General features: G+C 51.4%; 2 long non-coding RNA genes across 2 annotated transcripts; one reads left to right on the forward strand and one right to left on the reverse strand.

The window, feature by feature from the left end:
• Positions 1 to 5,496: 5,496 nt before the first annotated feature.
• Positions 5,497 to 11,129, reverse strand: LOC110341363. Its single transcript, XR_002383274.2, has 2 exons — positions 10,195 to 11,129; positions 5,497 to 5,989 (listed from the first exon to the last, which is right to left on the reverse strand). It is a non-coding gene; the product is annotated as an uncharacterized LOC110341363 (long non-coding RNA).
• Positions 10,035 to 19,839, forward strand: LOC110341362. The gene is made up of 3 exons (XR_002383272.2): positions 10,035 to 10,266; positions 11,936 to 12,039; positions 18,381 to 19,839. It is a non-coding gene; the product is annotated as an uncharacterized LOC110341362 (long non-coding RNA).
• The last annotated feature ends 203 nt before the right edge of the window (positions 19,840 to 20,042 follow it).

Consider the following 20,042-nt stretch of genomic DNA (forward strand, 5'->3'; position numbering starts at 1 on the left):
CCATCCTTCATGTAACGGGGACCCGCAACCCTTGTCCGGCATAGGAGAGCCAAAGCTACATCTTAAGTTTTAATTACTACGCCTTAGAGACCCATGAAAACAACAACAACAACAACAAAAAAAAACGCCTCTGATCTGCAAGCCTCCTGCCCAAGGACAGACAGTTCCTGAAATGCTGGAGGCTGTTGTTTGTGGTGGGTAACAAACTGCATGTCTTTACTCCTCTAAACAAGTTTGCTTGACCCATCTGCACCAGATGTGCTTGACCACATGGGGGTGGGAGTTTCGAAGGCTTGAGGTATGCAGGATGTATGCTTGCCCCTGACAGGACCTGATGGGAAATACTTAAGCCACTGCAAAACTTGATTCAGTGGCCAGTATTTAATTAAAGCTTGCTTCTGACTTGGCTTTAAAGTGTGGTAGAGGTCTTTTTTGTTTTCTTTGTTTTGTTTTGTTTTTGTTTTTTGGGTTTTTTTTTTTTTTGGTTTTTCGAGACAGGGTTTCTCTGTGGCTTTGGAGGCTGTCCTGGAACTCGCTTGGTAGTCCAGGATGGTCTCGAACTCACAGAGATCCGCCTGCCTCTGCCTCCCGAGTGCTGGGATTAAAGGCGTGCACCGCCAACGCCCGGCGTGGTAGTGGTCTTATCCTTGATCAGTGGGATTAACAGTGGAACCTACTGTTCAATGGTACTGATGGGGGACGTCCTTCTGTATATCTGTTTCTCTTATTGGTTGATGAGTAAAACACTGATTGGCCAATAGCCAGACGGGAAGCATAGGAGGGGCTACAAGAGGAGGAGAATGCTGGGGAGAGGTAGGCGGAGAGAGGCCTCGAAGAGACGCCGTGTAGGATGGGACGCACCAGACTTCTCCGGTAAGATAAGGTCATGTAGAACCTCATAGATGAGCAGTTACGGGTTAGTAATTAAGAGAGAGATAGCCAGTAAGAAGCCCTAGCCATCGGCCAACAGTTTAATAATTAATATGTCTCTGTGTATTTATTTGGGACAAAGTGGCTGTGGTACCAGGCAGGACAAGAAACACCAGCTACAGGGTTCCTTTCCCATTTACTTGCATCATGGTGACAGGGGAGCCGGAGAGAGAGAGAGTCCTGTACTCCCTTCAAGGGATGGGGAGTTCTAGCCCTGAGTGTTCTTCCCTGATCCCTGATAAGGAAGTGGAAATTCCCCCCAGCCTCGTTATCCTTCTTACGTGGCTCCGTTGGAACTGGGACCTTGGCAAGGGCCAGGAGGGGCAGACCTGACGGATGCTTCAAGCCCTACCTGGGAACCTTTGACTTCCCTTCCTCTCCCATCACCTACTAGCAATCTCATTCAGACCTTTGACACAGCGGTTGGGCGGCAAGAGGTCTGCCATGAATGATTTACCTTTGGAGAAGGTGAAAAAGCAACGCAGCAAAATGATTCAACAGCGGGGGAGTAATAAAAGCCCTTTGCACCCCAGGTCTCGGCTAACCCTTGGCAGGAATAAACAGTGACCTCCAGCATGGAAGACTCACAAGGGGCAGGCGGGGCAAGCCCAAAGGCAGCCAGTCCCCGGTGGCAGAGGAGCTGGGCTCTTGACTCAGAGTTGGCACACCCAAGGGCTGGCAGACCCTGGACTGTGTACCTGGTTTGCGGTGGGGGGCTGCCTGTTCATTAACTAAGGGAGCTAAGCCAGAGCACCCCTACGTTCCCTTCTGGAACCATCTTTGTAGGGCTAGCCTCTGAGAGGTCGCCCCTTCCTGTTTCCTTGGCCTCTGTTCACACGGGTCCACGTTCTGACTCTCTGTCTCTGGTGACTACTCACACAGAAGAATTCTATAGATCTGAGGCTGAGGCGCTCGGGGTCCAGCCCCCCCCATCAAAGAAGCAGAGCTCCCCGACTCTGGGATGATCTGTGTAAGCCAGGAAGCCTTACAGAAGCACAGCTCAGTGTCTAAGCACCAGAAATAGCCCAGTCACCATCCCTATCTACCACCTGCTGGCAGGTGGGTAGTGGGCGGGACAATGACAAACTCCCCAGCGGCTTCTCCTTGGGTTGGGGTGGGGGAGACTGGGCTCCTAACGCCTATACCTGGGAACTAAGGCTCTGTGGAGGCTCCCTTTGCAGACGTGGGAAGTTACAGGACTGAAATGAAGACTCAGCTCCCACCCAGGCTCCTGTTGAAGTTGACTTCTCATTAACCAACTCCACAAACATTTACCAGGGCTAAAGGGGCCTCAACAGATCATCAGAGCTAGCTTTCCCGTGATTTATTAGGCACAGACCTGACATGATTTGCCCAGGTCCAGCAAGGGCACACATTTGGGTCCAACAATGCGGCATCCGTCTGCCACCCCACCAGCGACTTCGTAGGGTGGACTCCAGCTTTTTTTTAAAATTAGCATAAGGAAACTATAAAGCAGGAGAAAGCCGGGGTGCCCTGCCCTGTGCCTGCTCTTCCGCACAGGGATGATCTTTGACCCCGGTGGTTACAGGCTCCCTCTCTCTTATCTTACCCGGGCCCCTTTATCAGGGGTGGCTCACTCCTCCCAAAGACCAGGGCTGAGCAGGATCTGCCTCCCCTGCTCAGCTCCTCCGGGGCCCTGTCCCCAGGTAGCTCTACCCCTGGGGGCACTTTCCCTACTTGTGGCTTTTTACGGGCAAATCCCTCTGAGAAAGCCAGACAGATGAATGGAGTGTGCACGGAGAGCCGTGGATGATGAAGGTGGAGGAGGGAAATGGCCTGCCGCACCAGGCAGGGCTCAGAGAACATGGCCTCACATCCTGCCTTAGCAGCTTCAAGAAGTAGCTTTGGCTGGGCGGAGGGAGGTATTGCACGCGCACGACTTTAATCCAAGCACTCAGGAGGCAGAGGCAGGGGGATCTCTGTGAGTTCGAGGCCAGCCTGGTCTACAGAGTGAGTTCCAGGACAGCCAGGGCTACACAGAGAAACCCTTTCCGGGCGGGAGTAGGGGTGGGGGGTTGGGGGGGAGGGCGGGATGGTTTTGCGAGCGATACAATGAGATCATTTGGTTCCAGGAGACCATGGGGTCTGGAGTTATTAGGGTCAAAGCAGAGGCTCAGTCACCTGTCCTGAGCAAACAGAGAGCAAAGACGTTATTTCCTCAGTGTGCTCACACTGGGGAGAGAAGCTAATGATCGGTGCGTCACACACACACACACACACACACTGCACCCTCCCACTCCCACTCCCTATTGATCTGACTTTGTCTCCGGCTCCAGTCTGTGGTCTGGCCGATTGTCTGAAGTGTATGAAATCTCTTCCAGGGAGACACATTCCTCCCTCTGGCTGGGAAGAGGCCTCAGCCCCGCCCCTGCCTCCCCCCCATGGGATTCCCGGGAAATTCCAGTTCCTTGCACTCTGGTTTTAGTAGTCTGATAGCCAAGGGGCACACGTGTCTCTCTTTAGAAAGTATCTTTCCTCCTTCCCCTGGACATCCTTGGGGGTTTCTGCTGTCTTGCAGGCCTTGGGGCCAGATGGAGGCACCCCAGCTGCTTTCCCAAGCAGTACAAACAGATAGCTCCCTCCCTCCCTCCCTTCCTTCTGTCCTTCCTCCCTCTTTCCCAGGGACTTCCTGCCAGATGTTGTGCTAGGTACCCAGAATCAGAGGAGATCAGAGACAAGGCTGGGCCCTGCCCTCTGGCTCTGGAGTCCTGTAGGAGACAGAGTCACCGTATCTAGACACAGCAGTTCTGAACAAGACTACCTTGCTGAGGTCCCAAAGCCCTCATGTGATGTGACTGACCCACGGGACAGAGTGGGCTTTGCTGAAGAGAGAGTCTCAGGTTGCCCCCCCCCCCCCAGGGGCTCACCCCTGGATGCTGGAGTGAGGCTTGCAGACAGACAGAGGCTAGGGCAGGATCAGAGTGGAGGCCGGCGCAGAGCGTATGAGTCGTGACCCTCTCACTTTTGTTCTGTGAGTGACAGGTGGCCTGCCGTGAGACCGCAGCAGGAAGGACATTTGAGGTACACTGTGCATACACTAGGGCATCTCAAGAGCAATGGCAGTCACAGAATGGGCTTCTCCACTCTCTCTCCAGGCAGCATCCATAAATGGGGTCCCCCAGGTCAGCCCTTAAGCAAGGATGTACACATGAGGAAACGGTTGAGCTCAGGGTAAGGACAGGGACAGAAGGAAGGGGAGATGTCACCCTTGGAGCCCGAGAAGACATCATCCCAGAGAGAGGCTTCCTTGTAGCGTCTCTACCCTGTTACACCCCAGGTGAGGTGAGCCACCCTGGACCGTGAGTCAGGGGAGGAGGCTGGACGGGCGGGTGGGTGACAGGGCAGGTCACCCAGCATCCCCAGGGAGGGGAAAGCCAGTCCCCTGCCACACGCCCCCTCCTCCCAGAGACCGGCTTGCCCGCCCCCATCCTCTGCCTGCACTACCCCCCCCCATCTCCCTGGCTCGCAGAAGACTGCCACCATCACCATGGCTACGCCTGCTTCTGCTTCTGCTCCATGCTCAGCGGGAGTCAGAGCTGGGGGGAGGGAAGCCGTCTCTAGTCTTCCTGTTGAGCTGAGATCTCTGAAAGTCAGCTCGGGGCTGCACACTGTAAGGGTCACCTTCCACAGAAAGGACACTGACAACCAAACAGGATATCCTAGCCCAGGGAGGCTTAGTCACAGCCTGAAAGGATGTGTGTGTGTGTGTGTGTGTGTGTGTGCGGTCATGTGTTCATGGGTGTGTGCGGTCATGTCAGTGTGCATGCATGCATGTGCTTGCATGTGTGTACGTGTACATGTGTGTGTGCTGGTACATGTGTGTATATAGGTGCATGTTCACACGGAGGGCAGAGGACAACCTTGAATGTCATTCCTCATTCTTCAGGTGCTGTCTACATACATACATACATACATACATACATACATACATATATATATATATATATATCAAGGTCCCCACTGGCCCGGAACTTACCAAGTGAGCTAGACTGCCTGTGCACCAAGCCCCAAGTCCCAGGGATCTGTCTCCGCCTTCCCATCGCCGAGATTGCACACCACCATACCTGGTTTTTGTTTTTCCAGTGTGGGTTCAAGGGATCACATTCATGTCTCCACACTCGCAAGACAAGTATTTTACCAATGAGACATCTCCCCAGCCTGGCTTTTTTTTAAAAGTATGCATGCGTGGTGTGTGTGTGTGTGTGTGTGCATATATGTGTGTGTACCAGTGTGTGTTTGTGTGTGCTCTTTTTAATGTATCAATGCATGATGCACATGTGTGTTTGTGTATGTGTGTATGTATTCATGAGTGTTTATGTGTGTTCTTTTTAAAGTATCGATGCATGGTATGGGTGTGTGTTTGTGTGTGTGTATGCACATAAGTGTGTGTGTGTACACATGTTTGTGTGTGTTCTGTTTAAAGTATCAATGCATGGTGTGTGTGTGTGTGTGACAGGAGAGGGGGAGAGAGGGAGGGGGAGAGAGAGAGAGAGAGTGATGTTGCCCATCACCCACTGTGTGATTAAGGTAGGCTTAACACGGTTATGGCCGTCACCACCACGTTGAGGCTGCATAGGAATGGACTCTTATCCAGTGCCTTCCAGTTTCCGAGGGGATGAAGTAATACAAATTACTTGCGGAACCCTGCCTAGTTTCAGTTTTCTTGCTTCTTAAGTGAGGACAAGAATACCTACTTTTCAAATTAAATGTAACTCAGGCAGTGTTTGGCACACAGTAGGTGCTAAAGAAATGCCTCCAGGCGCTCATCGTTCCAGAGTTCAGGCCTCTCAGAGGGCGGTCTTCATAAAAGGCAAACTTTCCCTCAACCCTGACTTGAAGATGGGCAGGCAGGGCAATTCCCAGCCCCACCTCGAGTCTCCGCCAGGTGGGCGTAGCCCGGAGCCTCCGTGTGGAAAGACCGCGGCGAAGAGGAACCGGAGACCGCAGAGGAGACTCTGAGAGACAGGCTGCTGTGGCCGGGAGGATCTGGGAAAGCCTCGGGAGTTGGAACATGAGATGCAAAGGGAGCAGATGGAGCCTGAAACAGAGGGGTTATTTTGAAATACTTCCAGCAGCAGACAGGCTTGCGGGGGCCAAGCTCCACCCCCCTGCAGCGGAGAGCCTCGATGGCCAGTGACGTCAGCGGTAGAGGGACGCTGGGGTGAGGTCAGGATCTGCATGCTAAATGACCTTCCTCCCCTGCCTCAGAACAGGGCCAGGGGGCTGTTGTGTGGAACATTCCTTTACGTTTGCTGCAGAAAATACCCAACCCCAGAAACGGTCAGATCCATGCACGCATGTGTTCACAATGGAGGCGCCTGATGACCCTGGAGTAAACCCCACCCCCGGAACTCCAGAACTTCCGATGAGGTCCATCAAGATAGCATGGCTGTTCTCTTCCTTCCTTCCTTCCTTCCTTCCTTCCTTCCTTCCTTCCTTCCTTCCTTCCTTCCTTCCTTCCTTCGTCCCTCCCTCCCTCCCTTCCTCCCTCCCCCTCTTCCTGAGACAGGTTGTCGCCATGCAGCCCGGGCTAGCCTTGAACTCTCCACGTAGTTCGGGCAGGCCTCGACGTTTTTTTGTTGTTTTCGTTTTAAAATACGGGCTATTTATTTTATTTTGTGGCTGAGTGTTTTGCCTGCATGTGTGTATGTGCCTGGGGTGCTTGCAGACGGCAGAAAGAGTTCCACGCCCTGGAACTGGAGTCGTGGATATTTGTGAACCACCATGTGGGGGCTTCCAACTGAACCTGAGGTCCTCTGCAAGAAAAGTACCTTTCTTTTTATCATTCCTTCCTTCCTTTCTTCTTTCTTTCTCTCTAATATTTATTTATTTATTTTTTTTGACATGGGGTCTCATTATGGCTGTCCTGGAACTCACTCTGTAGACCAGGCTGTTCTCGAACTCATGGAAATCCACCTGCCTCTGCCTCCCTAGTGCTGGGATTAAATGAATGCACCGCCGCATCCGGCCCAAGTAAGACTCAACTGCTGAGCCATCTCTCCAGGCCCTGGTCTGGAATTTTTTTGGTCTACCTGCTTCTGCTTCTGTATGGGTTCCAGACATGCATCACCAACGGTTAGCGCGCTAGTCCAGGACCGCTACTGATGACGGTGTCACACCGACAGAATGGCACCGTGAAGTGGGAGAAAGAAAGGAGACCAAGAATGAAGAAACGAAAAACAAATTACAGCTGTTGTCTTGGGAAGTAAGAAGATACGCATCCGCGGGATCCGTGAGGTCGCATAAGTAGGGCAAGAGTTACTGGAAGTTAAAAATACGAAAGGAAATCTTCAAAGTCTGTAGAACAGCCTTGGAAGGTAAAGTTGGCGAGATGTCCCTGGCCTAGTTTCCTCTCTCTTGCTGTGAGAAAAGCCATGGCCAAAACCAACTAGGGAAAGAATGGGTTTATTTCAATTTGTACTTCCAAGCAACCGTTCATCATGGAGAGACGTCGGGACAGAAACTTCAAGGCAGAGAACCTCAAGCAGAAACCACAGAAGACTGCTAACTCGTTGGCTCCCTGGTTCATGCTTAGCTAGTTTTCTTATATGACCTAGACCCAACTGCACCATCTACGATAGGCAGGGGGTAAAGGAGTTCTTAATCGGTCTAGATAGTAAAAGACCAGAGTCAGATACAGAGGGAAATGCTGAGAGATCAGAGAGAAGGAGCAAGCCACAGCAACCTTACCTCCTTAGTGTTTCAGCAGAGAAGAGAGCTATTTCCTGTTTCTCCCTGCTTATATCCTGTTTCTGCCCAGTTACCTCACTTCCTGTCTGTCTGTACAGACCTCCAGACCTCTATGGTTAGCTAGTGATAGGCTCCATTCTCTGACCCCCGAGACAGACTTTATTTGTGCAAGAAAGATATCCTTCTTCACAGTGTCAAGATGACAAAACAAATACCCTAACTAGTACAGACCTTGAAGATAGATTTCCTAAAGGACGATAAAAGACAAAAATAAAACAAACAAACAAAACAAAGGCTAGCTAGGCATGGCACTGTCAGCACTTGTGAGGCAGAGGCAGGCGGATCTCTGTGAGTTCGAGGGCAGCCTGGTCTACAGAGTGAGTTCCAGGCCAGCCAAGGCTACACTGTCTCAAACAAAACAAAAATAACAATAATAAAAATCCACAAAAGTAAAACAAAAGAAAGCTTGTGATCTAAGGGGATGAGAGAAAGTTTCAGAAAACATCACGGTGTAGGCCCGGGGAGACTCTGGAATAATAGCACACCAGCAAAGCAACAGAACATTCATCCTGGGATTTGAGATCTCAAAAAAGGGTGCGAGGTTGACCTACAAGGTCAGAAGTAGCCAAAGACGTGGGTGCGTTAGAAAAACAGAAAGCAAAACATGAGGAACCATCTACTGCAGGAGGAAGGGTGCTCTGGGGTGGGATGGAGGGGTCTCTGGGGCAGGAGGAAGGGTAGCTGGAGTGAGATGGAGGGGTCTCTGGGGCAGGAGGAAGGGTAGCTGGGGTGGAGATGGAGGGGTCTCTGGGGCAGGAGGAAGGGTGGCTGGGGTGGGGATGGAGGGGTCTCTGGGGCAGGAGGAAGGGTGCTCTGGGGTGGGGATTGAGGGGTCTCTGGGGCAGGAGGAAGGGTAGCTGGGGTGAGGATGGAGGGGTCTCTGGGGCAGGAGGAAGGGTAGCTGGGGTGAGGATGGAGGGGTCTCTGGGGCAGGAGGAAGGGTGGCTGGGGTGGGGATGGAGGGGTCTCTGGGGCAGGAGGAAGGGTGCTCTGGGGTGGGGATTGAGGGGTCTCTGGGGCAGGAGGAAGGGTAGCTGGGGTGAGGATGGAGGGGTCTCTGGGGCAGGAGGAAGGGTAGCTGGGGTGGGGATGGAGGGGTCTCTGGGGCAGGAGGAAGGGTGACCGGGGTGGGGAATCTGCTCTTGTTTTATGACTTGGTGCAGCGATGGACAATGTTTATTTTACAAAATCATAATAACGGAATTTTACCAGAGGCTCATAAACAGTTATGTTGGAAGGACAGAGAGCACAGGAAGGGCTGTGGTGTGGACAATCTAAACTGTTTATTTGTGGTGACTGTGGCGGTGTACACCTGTGATCTTGGCACCCAGGAGACGGAGGCAGGAGGATAGAGAGAGTTCAATGGTTGCCTGGGCCACTCGCCAAGCTCAACCACTTGGGACTGCACACCAAGCCTCTAGGCCAGCCTGGGATATGTAATGAGACCGTGTTTCGGCAAATATATATAAAGATTTAGGACTATCCACTTGGTATGGTGAAAAGAATTTGAGTAAGTTCCTCGAGAACAGCGTGCCTTAGTTCTTAAAATAGAACTAGCAGCCTTGTAAGTGTTTGCTTCTGGGAACAACAGGAAGATGAGGTGGGAATGTGGTCAAGGGTTTTTGTACACAGCCTGACAACGTTCCTTAAGAATAAGCTGACCCGGTAGTGGCGGCGCACGCCTGTAACCCCAGCACTCGGGAGGCAGAGGCAGGCGGATCTCTGTGAGTTCCAGGCCAGCCTGGTCTACAGAGCGAGATCTCAGACAGCCAGGGCTGTTACACAGAGAAACCCTGTCTTGAAAACTGACAAAAGAATAAGCTAAGGCATAACTCTGTGGCAGGCAGATCAGTGTGAACACGGTCTTGGGTTCGATCACCAGCACACCAGCAAACCTACATGTTACATACATGTTACATAGGTGCTACTTAAGACCCAGTAGAAGTAAGGAAGCTGAGTCTGCCTTGGCCAATGGTCTGTATCTTCCCAAAGATACCTTTGGGTTCTTCGCAAACCAAACATACAAACACCCCTAAATAAATGAATAAAAACAATCTTACTCTGAGTTCCTACTCTTCCCTCAACACCACCCAACATGTGTTTCTTAGCAGGTGTAATATTGGACCCTGGGTGGGACAATTTTTGGTTTTCAGGACCTGCCTGCACATCAGAATGCTGTAGTATCCCTGGCCCTTAGCAGTATAGATGACCCTCCCTTACCACTGTGACAATTTAAAATGCCCTTAACTTTCCCCCAAGTGACTCCCAAGGACATACCCAGGAGAGAGATCTCCAGGTAGATGAAGCCACCTTAGTTGTGAGCCACCAAGTGGTTGCTGGGAATTGAGCTCAGGACCCCTGGAAGAGCAGTCAGTGCTCTTAACCTCTGAGCCATCCCTCCAGCCCTGATGAAGCCACCTTGGGATGCAAACGTACCAGTGAAGAGACAAGTTTTTGCGAAGAGACAGGGCGGAGAAATACAGAGTCACTCACGTAAACTGCAGAGCCTTTCTGCGGCCCTCCTCTGGGTGACTCCTCTTCGATACTCACTCCAGAAGCGTCGCTGTGAGTGTTTGATGGGAAACACGCATGTTGGAAGCAAGGGTGGAAATAGCAGAGCCGTAGCGGTAATGGTGGAGGGAGCTGACAGTCTCGTACCTCTCCTAGACATTTCCCATACCCCTGAAAACTGCCGAGGGGATGTGCCCAGACGCATCCCAGGACGCCCGGTGCTAATGCCACACTCTTCTATTTGTCTAGAAGTGGCTGTGGCGGAAGTTGTTTAAGTGGGCAAACGGACATATTTATCTTCAGCACACAGAACCTAGTTCTCCAAGATGGCCGGGCATGGCTGCAGCCTGCGTTAGTTTGCTGAGGATGTTGTAACAAAGGGGCCACAAGCTGAATGGCTCAAACAAGAGAGGTCTGTTCTCCCACCGTTTAGGAGGCTGGAAGTTCCCAATAAAGGTGTTGGCAGGGCCCGCCTGTCTTGCGTCTGGTGGCTTGCTGATATCAACTGGCGCGCTTAGGCTTACGAAACTTTCCCCACGCTCATCATACACAGTATCATTCCTTTGTGATCATTCCTTTTTATAAGGCACAGTTGTGTTGACTCCTACCGAACCTCAGTTGCATCAGTGAGGACTTTCTTTCTAAACAGAGCCATTCTGTGGGGCACTTGGAGGTGAGGACCTCACAAATGAATTTGGGAAGAGTCACACAATGCAACTCTCCGGCCATGAACTGCCATCCATTGTCCACTGAGAGAAGAGTTAATTTCCGATTTCCTTCATTCATACCTCACAGGACCCTTGAGCTAAAGCTCTGCTTAACAACAAATGTACATGGAAACTGGTACTAGCCCAGTCGAGAGAAAGCCTCTCTCTCTCTCTCTCTCTCTCTCTCTCTCTCTCTCTCTCTCTCTCTCTCTCTCTCTCTCTCTCTCTCTCTCTCTCTCATCTATCTATCTATTTCTCCACATGTTGCAACTTGAGATTCCCGAGGCAACCAACAGAAAGTATTTGATGTGTCTAATCTGCTCCAGTAGACACAGCTGTGACAGGTGTGTCACATTTTTTTTTCCCTCTGAGGATCCCAAAGTACATTTGATGACTAAAAACAGCTGGGCTTTCGGGCTACCCTATCAGAGGAGGCACCTGCTGGGTTTAGCTGTGGAAGGCAGGAAGGCGTTTGTCGAAGAGCAATGGCATTTGAGAGAGCGTGGGGCCAGCCTGATGCCATCGGAAGTCGGGGAGGATTCGTTCAGTGCCCTTTGGGGAAGGTCCTGTTTAGCACTTAAGATGAGCAGGCACCGGGGAGCTTAAAACCTAGAGAGAAGAAAGACAAGCACACAAACCCTTGTGAGGAACGGTCTGAAGGCAGTCAACACTCTACCTCAACGGCAAGCAATAACGTCTGGACATGTAGGGTGGTGGACACGCTCTAAAGGGACACCATTGGAGCTGAGACCTGAAGGCTCTCAGCCTGAGGGGACAGCTCAGGCAACAGCCCTGAGTTGGACGTGACTTTGGTGTGCTTAATGGATGACTGAAGCTATTCTGTGGAAGAGGCAGGCAAGAGGCTGGAAGGAGAAGTGTAGGCACTGTGGGTTGGCATGGGGTGACAGGACTGTCACCAGACACTTTAAGAAGCCGCTGAGGGATTATAATCAAGAAAGTGATGGGATTTGATTTCTGCTTTTAAATTAATCACAATTAACTTTGTTTGTTTTTAGGCAAGGTCTCCATGTATAACTGAAGCTGGCCTTCATCACGGCAAATCTCCTTCCTCGGCCTTCTGAGAGCTAGGACTATAAGCGTGTACCAGAGCACCCAGCAGGTATTTATTTATCCATTTGTTTATATATTCATTGGTTTTCAGAGATGGGGTTTCTCTGTGTAGCTTTGGAGCCTGACCTGGAACTCAGTAGATCAGGCTGGCCTGGAACTCACTCTGTAGATCAGGTTGGCATCAAACTCACAGAGATCCCCCGCCTCTGCCTCCCGAGTGCTGGCATTAAAGGCGTGCACCACCATGCCCGGCTGCAGGTCTTTATTTTAGAGCAATCCCTCTCCTCACGGTTCAGAGTGGCAAAGAGTCGTGGAGAACCATGTTCGTGACGCTAACTCAGGAGGCAGAGGTAAGATTGCAAATTCAAGGTCAGTTTGCACTATCCAATAAGCTTCAGACGAGGAAGAAGGAAACTTGAAAGCACGCCATGTTGATAAAGATGTGGGAAACAGAAGATGAGCATATTTTTTTGGTGAAAATATTAAGTTAGTGTAGACCCCATGGGGATACATGTGGCAATATTTATCAGAAATAAAAATGCATAGATCTTTGACCCAGTACTTTTTTCCTCATGAGTTCGTCCACAGTATTTCAAAATTAGTACAGACAAAGTTATTCATGGAGACTTTGCATGTCATTACCAAAGACTGGAATCTGAATAGTGAGAAAGGACCAACATGGTGTTGGCTGTCCGCCTGACCCGCCGTGGGAGGTTATCGTTGTTCAGATGTCTCTGGTCCCTGACGGACGCGCGTGACACTTTCTGTTGCTGCTGCTGTTTGTTATAAGTTTGATCGCATCTAGTGATCGATTGGTCGATTGTGTGCATGTGTGAGCATATGTATCTGTGCTGGTGTGCACATGCCACAGAACATGTGTGGGAGTCAGGGATCAGTTTGTGGGAGTTGGTTTTCTCTTTCCATCATGTGGGGATTAAACTCTGGTCCCTGGGGTTGGTGGTGAATGTCTTTAACTCCTGAGCCCCTTTGCTGTTTTGTTTTTGAAACCGTCTCATTCTGTACACAGGCTTTTACTACGCAACCCAAATTGGCCAACGCTCACAGCAATCCTCCTGCCTCAGACATCTTGGGGATAGAGGATGTATGGTACCACCACAGACAGGCAGCATATCCTAAGCAAGTATTAGGAGTACACATACCAGTGTGATAGCATTGTCTCCTCTCATGGACAATGCTAGCAAATCTGAGTCCAGAGCCCAGGGGAAGCTCAGAATAGGAAAAGCCCTCTGACAAACGGTTGACCGCTGTCTTCACAACAGCCGGCCCCAGAGAGTCCCTGACTGCTCGGCATAGAATTTCTGGTGTGACTGACTGTAAGGACCTGTCCACTCTGAAAGCTGCTTTACAGTCAGGCAAACTGAGACTAGCTCTGAGGTGGCAAGATTTTTATGTTTTACCAGCCCAACTAAAGTGTGTGTGTGTGTGTGTGTGTGTGTGTGTGTGTGTGTGTGTGTGTGTGCATGCACATGCTTGCACTATGTGGTCAGGCATGACTGGCTGGGGAATTTCACGGTGGTAAGAGCTTAAGAGTTAGGAGTGTTTGAGAGGTGGTTCAAGGACAGGCTGTGTCCATGGGCTGTCGAAGGCAGAGCTGTCGGATGATTTCCAGACTAAACAAAAAAGAATGAAGCACAGCCCCCTACATCCCAGTGATCCTAGGCTCCACTGAGGTCCCCATGTACTTACTGTCCATTAAGCACACCCCTGACCACCCTAGTCTGAGCGGGGATGGAGGTGGCATTTTTGGTGATTTGGGGCTGGAAGGACAGTCTATCCCTTCCAGCTCCTTCTAGTTCCTCTTCTCATTGCTGACCTGATGAAAGGCAGCCTGAAGGCAGAGGAGGAGTTTGGCTTTGGCTCACAGTCTGAGGAGATCTGGTCCCTGGCAGCAGATGTGGAGGCAGGAGCCCGAAGCCAGGTGTCACAGAGAGATCTGTGCTGGCACTCAGCTGACTTCCTCCTCTTCACTCAGCTCAGGACCCCAGCCCACAGGGTGGGTCTTCCCTCTTAGACACACCCATGGACGAGTCTCCTTGGTGATTCAAAACCCCGGGCAAGGTGAATGGGAGACAGGTATTTCCTTCCCCCTGCCAGCTGGCAGCGGGGTCTGGGCTGGTGCCTCAGTTTCTCGGGATTCTAGCAAGGTGGTCTGGAAGGCAAGGGGGAGGAGGGGAGGAAATGAGGAGGGGGAAGAGAGAGGAAGAAGGAAAAAAGGGAGAGGGGAGGAGGGGAGGAGAGGAAGGGGAGGAAGAGGGGAAGAAAGGAAGGAGCAGGAGGTTTGCCTCCCTGCGGATTTGACTCATGGCTGTGACTTATCAGCACGCTGACGCTGCCGGGGCCTCTTGTTTTTCACTCCAATGAAACTTTTGTTGAATGCCTGAGAGGAAAGTATGACACATTCACACAATCAAAACCCTTCTGCGGGGAGTGAAAATAATCAGTCTCATTGTGTATAGCCTTGAAAGCCGGAGAGTGTCATTTAAAGCATAGAATCTAAAGTCTAAATAGACTTATCATACTGATTGAATGCTCTGTGTGTGTGTGCATGTGCGTGTGCATGCACGTGTGTGTACGTGTTTGTGTGTGTGCACACGCATGTGCGAATACATGTATGTGTGTATTGTGTATGTGTGTATGTGTGTGCATGCATGTGTATGTGTGCATACGTGTGTATGTGTGCTTGTGCACATGTGTGCACGTGCATGTATGTGAGTGTGTGCATAGCATGTATGTGTGCTTCTGTGAGTGTGTTAGGTGGAGTTGTGTAGGGGAAGGCAGACAGAGCTAGGATCTGGGTGGTATGGGCCGGGCACAGAGGATCCTCCCAGGCAGACGCCCCTCAGCAGGTCCAGCACACTGTAGGGCACATCCTGGGTGCCTTGGGGGCGGGACTCAGAAAGGGCTGGATGAGCTGTGAACCACAGCAAACTTGGGGGAAGCTGTGTGACTGGACTGCCATCTGTGAACTCGCTGTCACCCACAGCGAGGCTCGCTGACCTTGAGCACACAGACTTGGAGCTCGGGCCTTTGAACCTACGGCTCCATTCGGGTGCCCACGGACCCTGTGACGCTTCCCCCAATCCCTAAGGCTTACCACCTGCTGCCTGCCCTGTTAGCTGCCACTAGCACAGGGCTTTGCCAGGGTGTTAGCACCAAGAAGTGGTGTGTGTGTGTGTGTGTGTGATGTATACATACATGCTGCATGTACACACGCATGCACAGAGAAGCCAGAGGTCAGTCTCCAGTGACGTTCCCCAGGAGCCGTCCACCTTTTTTGAGGGAGAAACTCATGGCCAGCCCCAGGGATCTACCTCTCTCCCAGTCCTGGGATTAGAACCACCACCATGCCTGGGTCTTTACAACAGATCTGGAGTTAAAGCACGGGTGTCTGCATGGGAAATACCATTTCACCAGCTGAGCTGTGACCCCGTCCCGGAAATAATCCTCACATCACTTCATCTCCTTTCCCTCATAGACTCGGGACATTTTCTTTTCCCTGAGAACCTCAAAGTGTCTACACCTTTTTCATCTACCCTTAACTTCCCAGCAACTCACTTCCCCTAGAGCCAAACACTCGCTGCTCCTCAACTGAACTACTGTCTGCCAGCTCTACGGTGTTTTAAGTCTTCCGCACCGCCCCCATGGAATCTTTCTCCTCCTAGTCCAGCATCAATCCCACGGTCGGCCATTATATTACACATTAGCTCCCCTGCCCTTTCCCGCTGTGTACTGCGCACAGTTGCAGGTCTGGTTAATCCAGCAGCTTGTTTACGCCATACCTAAGCGTCACCGCACGCCCCCCCCCGGCAGCCCCGCCCCCAGCAGCCCCGCCCTCAGCAGCCCCGCCCCATCTCGGCAGCCCCGCCCCCACGCTTCATCACCGATGGAGAAATACAAAACGCTCCTCTATTTTACTTTCAATCTCCCGTGAGTCTTCAGTGCTAACCCTAACCCAACTGCACTCTCCATCCGCCTGACCTCTCTCCTACCTGATGGTTCTGCTTTCTCCCCCTCTACACCTCCACCTTACCTTCCTCTGCTTGGTGGCGTGGCTTCTGCTCTTACGTAGGAACTAAGAAAGTCAGAGGGGGGGGGGTCTCAGCAGCCCCTGTGACCAGGTCTACTCCTCTAACTTCCGGCAAACCCACATCCTGCTCCCTGCCACTGATCGAATAATGCCTGCGCCCTAATGCCCGGAACCTGTGACTAGTTTGTCTCCGTGGCAGAAAGAGCGTGGCACCATGTAGCTGCCAAGGAAGACAGAGATCTGAGCATCACCAGTAAGCCAAGACCACGTGGAGTACATAGATTAATAGACATGGGTTAATAATTAAGAGAGAGCTAGCCAATAAGAAGCCTGAGCCATCGACCAAACGGTTTAAACTTAATATAAGCCTCTGGGTGTTTATTTGGAACTAAAGGGCTTCAGGATGGGGCAGGACAGAAACCTCCATCAGCAGGCAACAGCAAGACATGAAGTCACTCTCCTGGAGCCTACAGAAGAAATGCAGCCCACCTGGATTTTAGAAATTGTGGCCTTTAGAACTGTAAGATAGCCGGGTGGTGGTAGGGCACGCCTTTAATTCCAGCACTCGGGAGGCAGAGGCAGACAGATAACAGAGAGTTTGAGGCCAGCCTGATCTATAAGAGCGAGTTCCAGGACAGGCTCCAAAGCCACAAAGAGAAACCCTGTCTAAAAAAAAGAAACTGTAAGATAATAAATTTGTGCCATTCTCTAATTGTGAGACAGGCTCTTGTTATATAGTCTTGGTTGGCTTGGACCTTGCTAGAGAGTCTATCTACCATCTAACCTGGGGTCCTCCTGCCTCAGCCTCCTGAGTACCGGGATTACACATGTATCCCCGTGCCTGGTTGGTGTTTCCGTGAAGCCCCTGGATTTGTGCTGGTTACACGTTTAACGTCAGTGGCTTCTCCCACACTCCAGCAACCAGTAACCTCTGTTACACTGACAGGTTGTCCCCTCTCCTGGATATTTCTCATTAACACAGAAATGCAGTGTTGGCTTTGTTTTCCTTTAGTAGAAACAAAGTAGAAGACACCGAGACTCTATTCTCGTCTAGCTTGGAGTCTGACTCTCCGCAGCGCGGGAGAGTCTGTCTTTGCTCTCATTCTGTGAAGCACACGCACACACACACACAAGCTCTTTAGTTGGCCACCCTCACGCTATGAACCTTCTCCTGCCAAGGTCACAGATGAACCAGTGTCAACACGCTCGTCCGTCTATCCTGTCTTGCTTAGTTAGCTGAGCCACCCGAGGGCTTGACACAATGGCTCACTCCTCTCAGTGGGTTCTCAGATCTCCCTCCTGCTCTCCTGGCTGCTATTCTGCCTTCCTTGTCTTCTGAGCTCTTGGGTCTGCAGATGTCAGAGCCCCAGGGACTGCCCTCAGGTCTTCTTTATCTATTGCCAGTGGTTCCATCCAGCCTCGTGGCTAAAAAATGTCTTCAGTAGGTCAGTAACTCCCGGCTAGTTTTCATTATGAAGCTGGCTGGATTTAGGATCACCTAGGTGACCTAGGATCACCTGGGGGACATATTTCTGGATGTGTCTGGGCTTTCTCCAGAGGTTTGACCGAGGAAGGCGGGGTTCCCCATTGAATATAAAGGAAAAGAGGAGATAGATTGCGGGACAATGCCTTTGTTTAGCTCTCCGCTTCCTGAGTGTAGATGAACCGTGACCCGCCTCAACACAACCCCTACTGCTATGCCTTCCCTGCCACAAAGGACTGCACCGCCTCCAACCGTGAGCCAAAGAAAACCCTTCATTCCTTAAACTGCACGTATCGGGTGTTTTTGTCATGGCAATAGGAAAAGTAGCAAATGCAACTCTCAACTCTGACGTTCTAGTCTGTGTACCCAACTGACTCTGTCTGTTGCACCCTTCCTCCATGGGGGTCTGCTGACCAGCTTGTGACTAGGAGCTTTTAGCAAAACACCCCTTGTCCCCTCCTCCCAGTAAGGCCTGCCTGCAAGTTCCTGTTTTCTGCCCATCCTTATTGTCTAAATGCTAATTCCTGTTATCGGCACACCCTTCCCCGGAGGGCCCTGGGACCATAACATAGGCTTCTGACCTTGGTGGTTTTTCACCATGCCTGCTCTTGGTATATAATGCTCTGCTCTTGTTAAAATAAACGCCATTCCCCTTGTAAGAATGAGCCGCTGTCTTTGTCTTCATTTACATCCTTAGCCCTTCGCCCAGATCTTTGTGAAGTGTTGTAAGCCCTGTAAACGGCCAACAGCACACTGCAGTTGTCCAGTCAGGGACCCGGTGTGCAATGTTAATTGAGTGTTCCTGGTTACCCTGACCCCTCTGGGACTGCACCTCCAGTTTACACTCTTCCTCCCACAGATCTTTTCATCTCCGTGGGCAGTCACGCTGTCCTGATTTTCCCCGGTGAAACCCTGGAGCTGTCCTTCTCTGTCACCTCGATGCGATTCCCCCAGCAAACACTTTCTCTCTGCCTTCGGAACACACTCAGATTTGTCCTTCTCCCTCAGAGCGCGGCCATAGCATTTCCATCTGGACCAAGATGAGGCTCAGACTCCGTTCATTTGTACGAGTTCCCACCTGACTGAGCAAAAGCCAAGTCCTCTCAGGGCTCTGTGGGGGCTCTTCCGGATCCGGAGTTACTCAGCCTCGTGTAGACCCCTCCACTCCTGCCAGTTCCTCCAACACGCCAAGCACGCTTCCTCCTGAGCTTCATGGGACTTGCCTGAAGCACAGCTGCACCTGGGCAGAATCCAGAGCTTGGAGCCTACAGTAGTGCTGTCCATCAAAACCCAAGAACAGCCTGGCTGTGGTGGCCCACACCTTTAGTCCCAGCGCTTGGGGGGCAGAGGCAGGTGGATTTCCGTGAGTTCGAGGGCCAGCCTGGCCTATAAAGCTACACAGAGAAACCCTGTCTCAGAAAACAAAACAAAATAAACAAAAACATCCCCACCCTCCATCCCTCGGCCCCAGACAGGATCATTCACGCCAACAACCTCCTAAGGACAGCCAGCCAGGTATACATGCTAAGGACGCCCTCAGTCCCACTGCTCCAGGCCTCACAGAAGACCTTGTCCCTGTGTGACCTTCCCGGAGCCCGCTCCTAGCCCCTGCATCAGCCTCTGCTCCTACCAGCGCCTCCAGGATGTCCTCTCGAAGCTAAGGTTTGAATGATGGATCAAAGCCCCTGCAGTGAGCTAGCTCCACCGCATTTCCGAGCAGCTTTTGATGGCTTTTCTCAGTCACGTCCCTAAATGCCGCCAGAACTCACAGACATAATGGGATTCCTGACGGTCGAATGGTTTATTGGTCTAGGTCGGCAATACCAGGGCTGGGGCTTCCAGAAGTTTCAGAGGTGGCTTCACTTCTGCAGAGGCTGAACATTCAGTCCCGAAGAGGAGAAAGGACCCCCAGCAACTCTAAAGGGACATTGACTGTCACTTGCTGCTCCTAAGCTAAACTGGTCTGGACCACGAGACTGAAGAAGCCGTTTCTTCCCCGGTGCTCGATCTTATCAATTGTTGCCCCCTCCCCCCCCCCTGTCGCCACATCCTGCTTTATCCTGGCATTCATTTATTTCTCTAAACTTTCCTAGCTTGTGACTCCAATCACCTTGAGACGGAAGCCTGGAATAGCAACGACCAATTAAAATGCAGAAGCACTGATGACTGGCGTTGATTAAAACTGCAGGGACACAGGTGATAAAAGGCTGCCTTCTCCTAGGCACAAGCCCACGTCTTTCCCTGAGGTGTGTCTCAGATAATAAACGAACAGACCCTGCTTTCTCTAAGGGAGAGAGATTGCAGATTTTCTTGCTGTATTTGTTTGAAGTTTTGGGTTTTTTTAAATGTGTATGTGTATGTCACATGAATGCAGGTTCCTGCAAAGGCCAGAAGGGGGCGTCGGGTCCCTGGGAACTGGAGTTAGGGGCGCTTGTGAAGCGTGTGGGTGCTGGTAACTGGATCCAGGTTGCCTGTAACCCCCAAGCCATTTCTCCAGTCCTATTCTTACCGTCTTAACGAA

This window comes from Mesocricetus auratus, unplaced genomic scaffold (assembly GCF_017639785.1).
Source record: "Mesocricetus auratus isolate SY011 unplaced genomic scaffold, BCM_Maur_2.0 Super-Scaffold_100023, whole genome shotgun sequence".
Classification (NCBI taxonomy): domain Eukaryota; kingdom Metazoa; phylum Chordata; class Mammalia; order Rodentia; family Cricetidae; genus Mesocricetus; species Mesocricetus auratus.